Below are 15,512 nucleotides of genomic sequence, written 5' to 3' on the forward strand. Positions count from 1 at the left end.
AACCTCATATGTGTCTCGGGGATTTGGTGGCCATTCAGATTCAACAGTGGTGTCTAACAGGCTATCATTGTACCTTCCATGGCTATGGTGTGATGTCACTAGTGGCCTCATCATTCAACTTGGCTTTGGGAAATTAATTCTTTTTTCTACTTCTCTGTACCATATACTGCCTAGTAGATACTGAAGGAGAAGGGCTTCACTCCTATATTTTCAAGAAAACTATTTGAGCTCCCTGTCAACAAGGGACTCTTGGAAAATAGATTCGGAAGTCATGTTGTCTGTGTTTACATGACAACTATGTTAGAACCTAACTTCAGTCTAGCCTGGTACATTTGGAATAGAATTGGAAAAGAATTTGAATATCATAAGTGGCAGGACTGGCTAACTATAACAGAGAAGATTTGATGGAATGTCAGCTGTAGAAGCAGTTATCTGTACATCTTTGACCTGCTAGGGCACCTAAATATAGGATTGTATTTGACATAATCTTTTAGCTGCAAATGTGTTATCTGCTTGCTGCAGATGAATATGGTTCTGTAGAAGTATGAGGGCTTTTCCATTCCATTAAGCATGATTGAGGTGCTTAAAATATTTAAATATGGACTTTGTTGTGGGATGTGGGCTCCTGCCAACATTATAATTGAATGGGGAAATCGATGTTTATTTAAATAAAATCAAATCCCCATTCAATGAGTCTATTTTTTCCCACCATAAAAGAAGCACTACACTATGGAACAACCTTTAGAAGTGGACCTTCACACACTCTTTACTGATTTGTGCCTCCAGTTCTTTCCCCAGGTTTTCTGAAATTTAAAGGATTGCATAGTTCTCTGATTGTCTAGCAGAAGCACCAACAGAAAGGAAGATTTAGGACAGAAACAATAGAAGATACCCATCTACACTTCTTTTTCTCTTTTCTTCAAAGGATACAGATAGGTGAGGAATTCCACAGAGCATTTATAGTCTATTTTCAAAATGGCATTCATAAATGTAATCTATTCCTTTAACACTGAGTTTTAATCTTAAGCATTTGTGTCTAAAAAACAAAAAATATATATATTTGATTCTCAAGAACTGTATGTCTATTATTCCTTTATTAAATATGTATTTGGTCACAAAACCCTGGTCTGGGTAGTAAAGGAATCTTTATAAACAGTAACTTTAGTTGAGTTACTCTTCATGGAGGCAGAGACATATGAGAAGCGCACTGCTTTGCATATAGTCTAATACACCCGAAAAGAGAATATCAAGTAGATTCTAGTGCTCCAAAGTTCAGAAACTTTATAAAAATCTTTCTCAGTAAATGTCTCAAGTTGAATCCAGTCCCTTAGTGGGCAACATACATACCAAGAGAGGTACATTGTTCATTCTCTAGGCAAAAATCTAGAATAAACTTCTGGGTATTATAAGACAAGGTGCAGTTCTTATTCTCTTGGGAAAAGATTCTACAACTTCTTGGCACTGGATTCTGCCTTCCCACACCTTCTCTGTCACCTGGGAGCTAAGCATATGCTGCAGAAGTGCTGGAGTAGGAGGCACTTGGAGAGGGGGCTGCTGGTTCACATTTCACAACTACTTTATGACTAGCTTAAAAATAATCTGAAAATAATTTCCTCAAAAAATGTGAACATTGGAAAAGGGTTGATTATTTCTAATCATAAATGGCTTTCTTTTCTGAGAATGAGAAAAGGTTCTTTCTATGTGCTGTAAATGGAATGACACAATACAGCAACATTCTTTCTACTTTGACTTCCCTGATCTACTAATTGGCTTTTTCTCTCCCAAAAGCAGTTGATGGGAAATAATTATGCAGATTTTTTTCTTATCCTTTATACAGATTTCCCCCTTGTATCATTTCCCGCAGACATACCTCAAAGCCAATTGTCCTCACACTTTACAGCTGTTTATGATCTGTGTTGCTTGCAGTTTGAACAGTGATCCTAGAACTTGTTTCTTTTTCAAAGCAAAAATCTGGAAAATTGTCAGGGAAACACTGGAAGCTACTCTTCAGCTGATCTTACCAACATAATAGTCATTTTATGGAGATGAATATAAACATGTTTCCATGTCCTGGTCCTTACAATCTAGAGTGTGAATTAAACAAAATGAGAAAAATAAAGGGATTTCTGTAAGATATTGTGGCGTGTACCTAGTATTTGAGAATGTAGGAGGATATGAGAGGCACATTATGAGTTGAAGATCTGACTGACCTACATGGTGAGTTCTAGCCCACCCTGGTATACATAGTGAAGTAATCTCATAACACTGAGAAACATATAGACAAACAAAAAGAAGTAAAATGAAATGAGTATTTGTGCAAACATTAACCTTATAAAAGTGAACAAGAAATGATCTTATCCACAAGAGTTCAGAAAATGTAAAAAGTGTTTCCATAGACAGTAGTCAGAGAAGAGAACTTTGTTGACACAAGTTGGCATGATGCAACTCCAGGTTCAGGTACTCCAACACTGTCCAGAAGTCTGAAGAAAAGAGCAGCAAACATCTTTGTCAATACCTTGATTTTATACTTCTAATCGTCCATCACCATGAAAATTTATTTCTGATATTTCAAGCCACCAAATTTGAGGTAATTCATTATAGCATCTCTGTGAAACTAATAAAGCTATTGTAGGTTGTAAACTCTGTTACAACAGAGTCTGCATGACATGGAATAAGTGTATTATATACACAGAAAGTTCTGAATTGGTGGGGTTTAATGAGGTCTCTTTGAGAAAGGTGTTAATTGTCTATTATAAAGCTACTCATGTTTCTAGAATCCTCCTGAATCAGTTCTTCTTCTTCAATCAAGGAAGAGGCAAACCACATTTTGAAGGAGCTACTCTGCTAAATGGCAATAAATAGTTTTCAGGAGGCTTTGGTGGCAAATCAGAATGGTAAACAGAGCCAGGTTACATCCTCTTTTCTCCTGCATCTTATCTTTTGCTTCACAGAAATGCCCTTTGTACATAAATGCATTTTCTCTCCCAATGTTTAATCCATCTCAGACTGTTTAATGAATGCAAAGATGCTACATGCATTAGCTATTTCTTTTCCAATGAAAAGAAAGCAACCTTTGAACTCTCTTCTATCTGAAGTTTGTCAAATGTTTTACACTGTCAGAAAACAATGCGCAGGCCAACTGCAAAGAGTTCTCTTATTTCTCCAAAGAGTAATAATAGGCTGCTTAATGTCTTTTAATCTAGCTTAGATTTTCTAGAGACAGAATTCTTTGCACTCCCTGTAATGAAATGAGGTTTCTAGGAAGACAGAAATGCTAAATAAAAACATCCTTTAAGGTGTGCAAGCTCTTTCAGGAAAACCATCAAAGCCCAGGTGATGACACCAAGACATAGAATCACAAGATGCCATTTGGATGTTTCTCTTTACTCTTTGATTGTCATGTCCAGAAAAGCAACATTCTGTTTAGGCTGCATCCTGTTGAATGCCACGAAGAATCATGGATAAAACCCCCCAAGAACCTATGAAAGTAGCTTATGAGAGTAGGCAAATGACAGTACTCAAGAGACATCTCTGGGAAGTTTAATCTAGTTCTGTCTGTTATTCAGGCTGTTATTTGTTTGATAGAGAACAAAAATAAAGCAATCTTCAGTTAACCCTCCATTGGTATGTTTCTTACTACCATGCTAAGAATATGTTCAACGCATACCCTTTGTGGTGGTTTGAATATGCTTGACCCAGGGAATGGCAATAAGAGATGTGGCCTTGTTAGTGTAGGTGTGTCCTTGTTTGAGGAAGTGTGTAACTGTGGGGATGGACTTTGAGACTCTCTTCCTAGCCAAGTACAAGCCAGTCTTCACCTGTCTGCCTTTGGATCAGGAAATAGAACTTTTAGCTATTCCTTCAGCCACATGTCTGCCTGGATGCTGCCATGCTCCCACCTTGATAATGAACTAAACCTCTGAACCTGTAAGCCAGCCCCAATTAAATGCTGTCTCTTATAAGTGTTGCCCTGGTCATGGTGTCTCTTCGCAGCAATGAAACCTAAGTCACCCTTAGAAACTGTTGATTGGACAACAGCATCCATGCCTAATTTTATTATTTTCTGGTCCTCTATTCTTATAGAAATAAAATCTTTCTTCAAATTAGTGGAACTATTTTGTTCTGTATCCAATAGAATTACATGGGAAAATTCGAGGGCTGAATGCAAATATTACATTCTCTCAGGAGAAGCAATCTAGGAAATAGTGGTTCTAGAGAGGAAGTCACAACTTCAATAGAATTTTTTAAAAATCCCATGAGGTACATTTTGGTTCATAGATCTTATGCAAGAGCATAAGCTTATATAAAAGTGAATCTCTGAAAAGAAGATAAGTCTACAAAGGCTGATGGATTTAAACTTTAGTGACACTTAAAATTTGGAATATTGCATGTCCAGAGCCCAGTTTTAAATTTTCTCAGCTCTCTTTATGCCTAAAGAGTCATTTTTTCCCCATCCCTGTGTCAGACATCCTTATAAACAGATAAAAACCTTTGGAGTGTATTAATTTAACAAATTATTTTTCTCTAATAACCACAGGACTAAGAACTAAGATAACTTCCAAGGCATATCTGCCTGACTCTAATCTGCCTCTCTGATGTTTCTACCAATACATTTTTAAATGCCCCGATTTATAACTTTGTTCTACTACCATAAAAACTCCATGAAACTTTGATGTTGCAACTTTAGAATTTGGAATAACATAGATCTATTTTCTTATGCTCTTGTCACTCATATCTGGATCTAAAACAAACTGTCTCATATTCCTTTTGAGAAGACAGCTATGTTTTGCACCTACATTTATGTTGTACAATACCCCAATTTCATTCACTCCTCTAGCACACATACAGAAAGAAAAATAAGAAAGACTTTCAATGACAGGCACGGCATCACATACCTGTAATCCCAACTGAGGAGACAAAAGTGTTTTTAAGTGATTTTAAGTCCAGACTGTGCTGTGGAGTGAGACCCAGTTTCAAAAATCAAAGTGAAAGGATACCTCAAAATGCATCCATTTGTAACTGCAAATGGTCTTCTCATCATTTGTCAGAGACACACTTGATGTGAAAGACATAGAATCTTATAACATGAAGAAAAGACATACTTCTTAAGAAGTTTAAAATGTAATTACAAAACAAACTCTATTTAATTGTCTAATAAATAAAATACACAATAAATAAATGTTTGTAAAGGTTCAAAACGCTCCAGAAGATGCAATGTTTTGGCTTTTTAGTAGCTGTGAATTTGGGCCCTTATCTCCAACATAGGGTCTAGCTCAGATATAAGGTGTTTGAAAAATGTGATGCAATTTAAGTACATCATGTAATGAGTGCTCAGATGACTTATTGCTTTATTATTTCTCTGGCTACATTGTTTCTATGGAGATCACTCAAGGGTTCTATCAGTTTATATTAGATTATTAGTTTAGGGTTCTCTGATAGAGCATCCATCATCTGACCAGATACTGTAAATCAGAAACTTTTGATATAGAGGCAAAGTTTACTAACCAAGAGCCTTTCTGATAAGCTGGATGGGTCAATAGATTGTTCAGTTTCTGACTCACTATAGTATTTATGGTATTTATCATTGGCTTTAAATTGATACTTCAGAAAAGATCTTGCATAGAAAATCCTTTTCCCCAATCCTGCTTTTAAATTTTAATTTATAATCACAGCTTGAACACTTTGAATTTGATCATGAGTGATTTATAATAAACCTAAAAATAAATTTAGAAATTTAAAAGAAGAAAGGAATTTCACAAGAAGAAGCAGCAGAAACAGCATTCTGTTGGTTGGTATGTTAATTGTGGTTGAATATTAATTTAACTCTAACTTTCTGGTGCTCATGGGGGCAATGGAAACAACAGGTTATATAATTTTCATAAACTAATAAAACAACACAGTAAGCCTTTCTGAAAATTATGTTCTAATGTTAAAAACTATGATTGTGAGAAATAAAAATAAGTGTACAGGATGCTTGGTATCTGTGTTTCAGAGGTGTGGCTTTTAGCTTTGCTAGCAGTACAAAGTATACGCCTGGTGACATGACCTTAATGAGTCAGGAAGAAACCTGGTAAGATACAGATATGTGTGTGTGTGTGTCTGGGAATAGAACTAAGTGTGAGCAGCATAGGTACGGAAGACAAATGTGGAATAAAGACAAAGCAGAAAAGGTACTTTGCTTAGAGCTTCATGAAAGTGTTAGATAGGAGCAGAAATGATCCAAAAATAAGGTGAGACCAAAGACGTTGGCTGTACCCTACATCAAAATTAAAGATGCCAATATTGGTTTCTGTTGGTGGTAATAGTGGTGGGTTTTTCTTTTCTTTTCTTTTCTTTTCCTTTCCTCTCCTCTCCTCTCCTCTCCTCTCCTCTCCTCTCCTCTCCTCTCCTCTCCTCTCCTCTCCTCTCCTCTCCTCTCCTCTCCTCTCCTCTCCCCTCCCCTCCCCTCCCCTCCCCTCCCCTCCCCTCCCCTCCCCTCCCCTCCCCTTCCTTTCCTTTCCTTTCCTTTTCTTTCCTTTCCTTCTTTCATCTTCTCTTCTCTTCTCTTCTCTTCTCTTCTCTTCTCTTCTCTTCTCTTCTCTTCTCTTCTCTTCTCTTCTCCTCTCCTCTCCTCTCCTCTCCTCTCCTCTCCTCTCCTCTTCTCTTCTCTTTTCTTTTCTTTTAAATGACAGAATGGGTTGACAGAAGCCATTGACTGAAGTCTATGTAAGTATAAGAAACTATGGGTTACATTTATTTATAGATATAAAGACAAGTGTTTAGGCAGTTTTATGGATTATACTGGTATAGTAAAATAATGGTAATTGATTCTCCTTCAATATTCATCAGGCCACTACCTCTGAGTAGTTGGCTCTGCTCCCAGTACCAGGCATGGTTTCCTACTTATGGAACGGTTTATAAGCCCAGTGAGAAAGCTATTGGTTCCTACCAAAGTAAGAGTGCCACTACTATGCTTTTTGAGTTGTGGTACTATACTGGTCATATTTATAGTTCATAAGCATCAGAGTTGAGTAGGACTGTTGGTTGCCTCCTGCCTTTGGAAGCTTGCAAGGTGCCTTCTGTTACCATGGAAGCTAATCTCAGGGTTCACTTCAGTCCCCCTCGGAGAAACTTCTCTTTGCAACAAAGACCACTACAGAAAACCATAACCAATCAAAATGCAGAGTTGTGGAGCTCAATCCCAATTTGTGTCATTGATTCCATGCCACATCACCTCCAACCCCCAAAGGCAGGTAGGGTCAGTTGGCAAGTAGTCCAGGGCACATGTTCCCAGGCCTAGGATAAAACACATATCCTGCTTTTCCAAATGATTTCTTAATTGTCTATTAACCGGTAAAGAATATAGAAATTGCTGCTATCTAAACCAAGGTCCATAATCACTTTGAGCTCCAGACCTAATATCTAGGAGAGTAAATTAAGGACCTTGAAGCCTGGTGCCCTGGATATAGCCTAGTCTCCAATGGGTACTCTCTTGCTTAACCCTTAACGTTAAAATATTTTTGGATAACACTGCAGCTCTTCCTATCACTCTTCTTGCTTTGTGTTTCTATCCTTTAAAAATGTCATACAATCTCCCATTGGCGACGCAGTTCAGATCCTGAACTGGTCACCTCTCTGAGCACTCAGAAAATAAAGCTTTCATGAGTGAGGTAACACAAGCACAAAAGAACACGCATGATATGCACTCACTGATAAGTGGATATTAGCCAAGAAGCTAGGAATACCCAAGATACAATTGGCAATATACATGAAATTCAAGAAGAAGGAAGAACAAAGTGTGGATACCTCTATCCTTCTTAGAAGGGGGGACAAAATACCCATGGAAGGAGTTACAGAGACAAAGTGTGGAGCAGAGACTAAAGGAATGACCATCTATAGACTGCCCCACCTGGGGATCCATTCCATATACAGCCACCAAACCCAGACACTATTTTGGATGCCAACAAGAGCTTGCTGACAGGAGCCTGATATAGCTGTCTCTTAAGAGGCTTTTCCAGTGCCTGACAAATACAAAAGTAGATGCTCTCAGCCAACCATTGGACTGAACACAGGATCCCCTATGGAGGAGCTAGAGAAAGGACCCAAGGAGCTGAAAGGGTTTGCAGCCCCATAGGAGGAACAATACTATGAACTAACCAGTACCCCCAGAGCTCCCTGGGACTAAACAACCAACCAAAGAAAACACATGGTGGGACTCATGGCTCTAGCTGCATGTGTAGCAGAGGAAGGTCTAGTTTGTCATCAATGGGAGAAGAAGCACTTGGTCCTGTGAAGGGTCTATGCCCCAGTAGAGGGGAATGCCAGGGCCAGGAAGAGGAAGTATGTGGGTTGGTGAGGACGTGGACAGGGAGGGGATTGGGGGGTGTTCAGAGGGAAAATCAGGAAAGGGGATAACATTTGAAATGTAAATAAAGAAAATATCTAATAAAAAAAGACAGCTGTAAAAAACTTTTAATTTAATATTTCTTCACTTATTTACTTTATATCCCTTTCACGGTCCCCCTCCCAGTCACCCCTTCCCACAATCCTTTCTCCTTCTTCCCTCTGCTTCTCCTCTGAGCTGGTAGGTGTCCCCCCACCCCCCTTGGTATTCCCCCATCCTGGTACTTCTAGTCTCTGGTTGTGACTGTGTCTGTCTGAATCAGCTGCTGGGTGGAGCCTCCTAGAGGACAACTTGCTCCTATCTACAAACATAACAGTATCATTAATAGTTTTAGGGATTGGAGCTTGCCCATGGAATGGGGTTAAAGTTGGGCTGGTTATTGACTGGCCATTCCTTCAGTCTCTGTTCCCTTCCTTATGCATGCATTTCTCAAAGAGAGGATAAATTTTGAGTTGAAATTTTTGTGTGTGGGTTGGTGCCTCTGTAGCTCCACTAAGGTTCATGGCTGGCTACAGGATATGACTTCTTCAGGTTCTATATGCTCAATGTAGTTAGTCACAGGTAAGGTCACCCTCATTGATTTCTGGGTGCCATCCTTATCCCAGGTCTCTGTCATATCCTGGAGATGATACCCCGCACCTCCCTACCACCATCAGTTGCAGATTTCCATTCATTTTCATGGCCATCTAGCCATATCTTCTGTCCTTCTCACACCTGATCTTGGACCCCTCAGTCCCCTTCCCACCCCATCTCCCTCCATTTTTAAACTTCCATATCTAAAGTGAGTTTTCTCTGCTTCTACCTTGAATCCAAGAGACTAAACTTTAGGAAAGTATTTTCTATCTCAAGAACTGTTCTAAGCATGCAACAATTTATATTGGTGCAACTCAAAGGGCAGATTAATAGCTATTTATTTTAAATCCGAAATCCATTTGAGGTTATGTTAACAAAATACAATGTTCAAGCTAGGTATGGTAGCACATGCTTGCAGTCCCAGATTCTGAGAATCAAAGGCAAGAAGAGTAAGAATGCATATTCCTGGGATATACAAAGAATCCATGTGTACTGGCTAGTTTTGTGTCAACTTGACACAGCTGGAGTTATCACAGAGAAAGGAGCTTCAGTTGAGAAAATGCCTCCATGAGATCTAACTGTAAAGTATTTTCTCAATTAGTGATCAAGGTGGTCTTGGGTTCTATAAGAGAGCAGGCTGAGCAAGCTAGGGGAGGCAAGCCAGTAAAGAACATCCCTTCATGACCTCTGCATCAGCTCCTGCTTTCTGACTGGCTTGAGTTCCAGTCATGACTTCCTTGGTGATGAACAGCAATGTGGAAGTGTAAACTGAATAAACCCTTTCCTCCCCAAGTGCTTCTTGGTCATGATGTTTGTGCAGGAATAGAAAGGAAGGAAGGAAGGAAGGAAGGAAGGAAGGAAGGAAGGAAGGAAGGAAGGAAGGATGGGAGGGAGGGAAGAAGGGTGGGAAAGAGGGAGGGGGAGAGAGATAGAAGAAGAAGAAGAAGAAGAAGAAGAAGAAGAAGAAGAAGAAGAAGAAGAAGAAGAAGAAGAAGAAGAAGAAGAAGAAGAAGAAGAGGAAGAGGAAGAGGAAGAGGAAGAGGAAGAGGAAGAGGAAGAGGAAGAAGAGGAGGAGGAAGAGGAAGAAGAAGGAAGGAAAAAGGAAAGAAAAATCTTCATAGAACGGAGTTCCTCTTTGCTCTCTTCCTCCTTAATTATTATGGACAATCATGCAACAGTAGAGAGGCTTGCACCTTACATTTAATTATTGTCCAATTACTCAATTAGGGCAGAAGAGATGGCTCAGGAGTTAAGAGTTGCTTTTCCAGAGGACCCAATACTCAAATGGCTGCTCACAACCATCTATAAATCCAATTTCAGGAGATTCAATGTCCTTTTCTGGTCTTCATGGCCATTAGGCATTCATGCAATGCACAGACATATATGCATTCAAAATACCATATGCATAATATAATGATGATGATATTTGAAATTGTGCCTGGTCATATTATTTTCATATATATTTTTTTCATAAATATATATATATTTGCCTATCCACTGCCCTTTCTTTCTGAACTATTATTAAAAGAATATATTATTGAAGCATTTCAAAATATAGTTCAAATACTGACTTTTAAACATAATTATCACACTGTTGAGAGATCTAGAAAACAGCAATTATTTCTTAATTGTAATTGGTATTCAGATAGTTAGAGGTTACTTGACTGTTTAATTTTTAAAATGTGAGTTTTATCAAATCAAGATCTACAATTACTCCTCCTGTCAGTCACTTTTAATGTGTAGGTGCTCCCACATTTCTTGTGTAGCTTTAAAAATTTCATCTTCAAGACACAGTAAATCTGACCCATAGCGTTCTTCCCAGCAGGAGTTTGTTAATTGAGTCTTCATGCTGCCTTTAAGACATCTTTGTCCCCATAGCAATTTTGTAATTAGAGTCAGATTTAGAACTGGATCAGTTTCCTGTCTAAGCAACTATGGTCCATAGATGGGGCTTTGCTTCTGTGAAGACCACAAAAGGCAATTGCCATTGTTCTTACTTTGGCTATATTAGAACTATTAATTGGTTATACATCATAAAATGGTAAAATTTAGATTTTAACTCATTTTCAGTGTATCAGAACAATTCTACATAGAAAAAAATTCATCAACTATTTCCTTTGTTTTTTAAAGATATTTTCTTTATTTACATTTCAAATGCTATCCCGAAAGTTCCCTATACTCTCTCCCTGCCTTGCTCCCCTACCACCCATTCCCACTTCTTGGCCCTGGTGTTCTCCTGTACTGGGGCATATAAAGTTTGCAATACCAAGGGGCCTCTCTTCCCAGTGATGGCCAACTAGGCCATCTTCTGCTACATATGCAGCTAGAGACATGACTTCTGGGGGTACTGGTTAGACAGCATATGATAGATTCTGTTTTTTTAGGTTAATAATTTTATGAGTGATAGGAACAATTTAGTTTCCTTATATCTCCAAATTAACAGTTTTGCATTTTAAATATTACTATGAACTTATGAATTTAAACCCATTTAATATTTTATAATCTTTTGCTATTTTATTATAAATTATTTTATTTAAAATGAACTCATTCATTTCATTACATATATACTATTTCATTTATGATTATACAGATTTTTCTCCTATTTTAGATATGTAATTTATATGCAACACACATGTGCATATAATTCTAATATACATTATACCTAAATACCTCATTATAATATAGGTAAGCTTACATATTTTTTGTTTGTCTGCTAGTTGTCTCTTCTGAGTAATTCAAAATTACTAATTACTTCAGTTTTTAAAATTTTATTTTATTTTTATTCTTTAGACTCCATATTTCCTTCCCTGCCCCCCAAACCCACCCCCAATTGTTCCACATCCCATACCTTCTCCCCACCCCACCCTGTCTCCATGTGGATGCCCCCACCCCCACCCCCCACCTGTCCTTTAAACATTCTGGGGCCTCCAGTCTCTTGAGGGTTAGGTGCATCATCTTTGAATGAACACAGACTCTGATGTCCTCTACTGTATGTGTGTTGGGGCCTCATATCAGCTGGTGTTTGCTGTCTGTTTGGAGGTCCAGTGTTTGAGAGATCTCGGGGGTTCAGATTAATTGACTGGTCCTCCTACAGGATAGCCCTTCTCTTCAGCTTCTTTCAGCCTTCTCTAATTCAACAACAGGGGTCAGCTGCTTCTGCCATTGGTTGGGTGCAAATATCTTCATCTGACTCTTTCAGCTGTTTGTTGGGTCTTTCAGAGGGTTGTCATGATAAATCTGTTTTTGTGGGCACTCCATAGCCTTAGTAATAGTGTCAGGCCTTGGGACCTCCTCTTGAGCTGGGTCCTGCTTTGGGCCTGTCACTGGACCTTCTTTTCCTCAGGCTTCTCTCCATTTCCATCCCTGTAATTCTTTCAGACAGGAACAATTATGGGTCAGAGATGTGACTGTGAGATGGCAACCCCATCTCTCAATTGATGTCCTGTCATCCTTCTGGAGGTGGGCTCTATAAGTTTCCTCTCCCTACTGTCAGGCATTTCATCTAAGGTCCCTCTCTAAGACCTGGGAGTCTCTCACCTCCCAGGTCTCTGGTGCATCCTGGAGGGTCTCCCCAACCTCCTATTTACTGAGGTTGGCTGTTTCCATTCTTTCTTCTGGCACTCAGGGCTTCAGTCTTTTTCCTCACCCAATACCAGATCAGGTCCTCCACCCCCATCCACCCACTTTCCCTCCCAGGGCCCTCTTTTCCTCTCCACCTGTGATTGTTTTCATCTCTCTCCCAAGTGGGACTGAGGTGTCCTCACTTAGGCACTTTAGCTTGTTGACCTTTTTGAATTCTGTGGACTATATCTTGGGTATTCTGTGTGGTTTTGTTGTTGTTGTTTGGTGGTGGTGGGGAGGGTTTGTTTTTTGTTTGGTTTTTTGTTTTGTTTTGCTACTATCCACTTATTAGTGAGTACATATCATGCATGTTCATGTCCTTTTGGGTCTTAGTTACCTCACTCAGGATATTTTCTTTCTTTTCTTTTTTTGTTTTGTTTTGGTTTGTTTTTTTGGGTTTGTTGTTGTTTTTTGTTTGTTTGTTTGTTTGTTTGTTTTTGAGACAGGGTTTCGCTGCATAGCCCGGGCTGTCCCGGAACTCACTCTGTAGTCCAGGCTGGCCTCAAACTCAGAAATTCTCCTGCCTCTGCCTCTCAAGTGCTGGGATTAAACTCGTGTGCCACCACTGCCCAGCCAGAATGATATTTCCTAGTTCCATCCATTTTCCTAAAAAACTTAAGATATCCTTGTTCTTAATACCTGAGTAGCATTCCATTATGTAAACGAACCACATTTTCTGTATCCATTCTTCTGTCCTGGAACATCTGGGTTGTTTCCAGATTCTGGCTATCACAAATAAGGCTGTTATGAACATAGTGGAACATGTGCCCCTGTGGCATGGTGGGGTATCTTTTGGGTATATTCCCAAGAGTGGTATAGCTGTGTCTTCAGATAGATCTATTTCCAATTTCCAATCCACTAGTTATTTCTTATTCCTATACATCTTCTTCTAGTGTGGGGACTAACTGTTCAATGCTATTAACTGTTTAGCAATGACATTAACTGTATTATAACCTTAAATGTAATCATCTAGGTTCAGCTTATTTTCAGTCTCAATTTGTTTTACTGTCTTGTTTTGTTTTGTTTTGTTTTGTTTTGTTTTGTTTTTGGTACCTACAGTAAGTGCTGGTTTAAGCAGGTATAGATTTTCTATTGGCATCTCTAATATGATCGCTAAACCTCAAAACATCTTAAGGAAATAAGAAATTGTAGAGAAAAGAAAGATGGGACAGAGAGAGAGAGAGAGAGAGAGAGAGAGAGAGAGAGAGAGAGAGAGACAGAGACAGAGACAGAGACAGAGACAGAGAGAAGTAGAGAGAAGAGAAGGGAACTAGAGGAAGAAAAAGAAAAGAAGAACAGAAGAAGAAGAGTAACAATAGGAAGATGAGGAGGAGGACCAGGAAGATGATGGGGGCAAAGGTGAGGACAAGGACAAGGAGGTGAACCCACAATAATATTGCAAGAATTTTGAACTGTAGAAATAATATACAACCAACATATTCTGTCTACATGGCTACCACCAGTCTAGTGGGTATTTATAGAAGGGCCTTAGCATTCCTGTAGGCTGCTAGTTCCATAGTAAATCCTAAGGCCCCTGCTCACTCCAGTTGCAGGTCTTCTCTTAGTTTGTTGCATAAGAACACACACCTTTTCTCCAGGGTGAATTACTTTATATCACATTGTCAGGAGAAGATTAGAAGAATTTTTTGATGACCCAAAGAATTGGGGGGTGGAAGGAAGAAAAGTCAAATCTGGAGCTTCACATACCTGGTAGCAACTGAGAAACAAAAGTAATGAAAATTTACATAAGCTTTGACATATACTTCTGAAGGAAAGAACCATGCTTCTAACTCTAGAGCAGGAGGCCAAGTGACAGAGATTGCCAATGCCAAGTCCAGAGTGGTTAGAAAAGGTTGTTGATTCCATGATGCCTTAGATAAAGTTGTCCAGGAGAGAGAAGATGCTTTGAGGCTTCTTCAGACCAGTCAAGAAAATCCAAGACCTGGTGCTTGGGAGAAGGGACAGCTTTGGCCAAATCATCAGGTGCAAATTCAAGCAGTGACCTATACCTTGCTATCTAAATAAAAGATATAACAGAAGGCAGTTCTTTGTAATGCCTTATGTGGATTGCTTTGCCAGACTGAGAGTTGAGAAACATGTCCTCACTGAAGCAAGAAAGAAGTTTCCAGAAAAAGAAAGAAAGAAAAAAATTCTCCAAGCAAAGTTCATGCATTTCTCTCAATAATGGAAATTAAGTACTGTCTAAGATGAGATCCAGAAGTCAGTTTCCACTGTTTTTAAAGTTTGTGTCTTGATAGGAATATTGGATAAGCAGATTATAAAGACCTACAGACCATAGGAAGTGTGACAAGCAGAAAGATTATGTGAGGAGGCTTCAATCCCACTTAGAAAGGAGAAGGAAATAATCACCAGAGGCAGAGGGGGGAAGGGGCCTGGGTGGGAAAGGGGAGGGGAGGGGGAAGGGAAAAGGGACAGGATCGGATATGGTGTGGGAGAGACAGAAACGAAGCCCAGAAGGCCAGGAGAATTATGGAAATGGGAGATGGGAGATGAGGAACCCTTTAGAAAATACCAGAGATTCAGGAGGTGAGAGACTCTCAGGACTCAATGGGGGTGACCTTAGCCAAATTGCCAAACACTAGGGAGAGGAAACTCAAAGAATCTATGTCCAGTAAATAGCCAGGGCCTCAAATGGAAAGGCAGGGTTACTAATGCCCAGTAAAAATTTCTAAGCCAGAATTGTTCCTGTCTAAAAGAACTACAGGAACAAAAATGAAGAAGAGACAGAAGGGAAGGTGTTCATACGACTGGCCCAACTTAAGATCCATCTCATGAGTAGGCTCCAAGGTCTTACATTATTACTGATGTGCTTACAGCCTGACATGGCTGTCCTCAGAGAAGCCCTACCAGCAGCTGACTGAGACAGAACCAGATACTTATATCCAACTACTGAACCGAACTCAGGGACCCTTAT

At 39.3% G+C, this 15,512-nt stretch overlaps 1 pseudogene; it reads left to right on the forward strand.

Annotated features, from left to right (window-relative positions):
• Gm14065 (predicted gene 14065) lies at positions 14,025–14,862 on the forward strand (annotated as a pseudogene).

The sequence above is a fragment of the Mus musculus genome, chromosome 2 (genome assembly GCF_000001635.26).
Source record: "Mus musculus strain C57BL/6J chromosome 2, GRCm38.p6 C57BL/6J".
NCBI classification, from domain to species: Eukaryota; Metazoa; Chordata; class Mammalia; order Rodentia; family Muridae; genus Mus; species Mus musculus.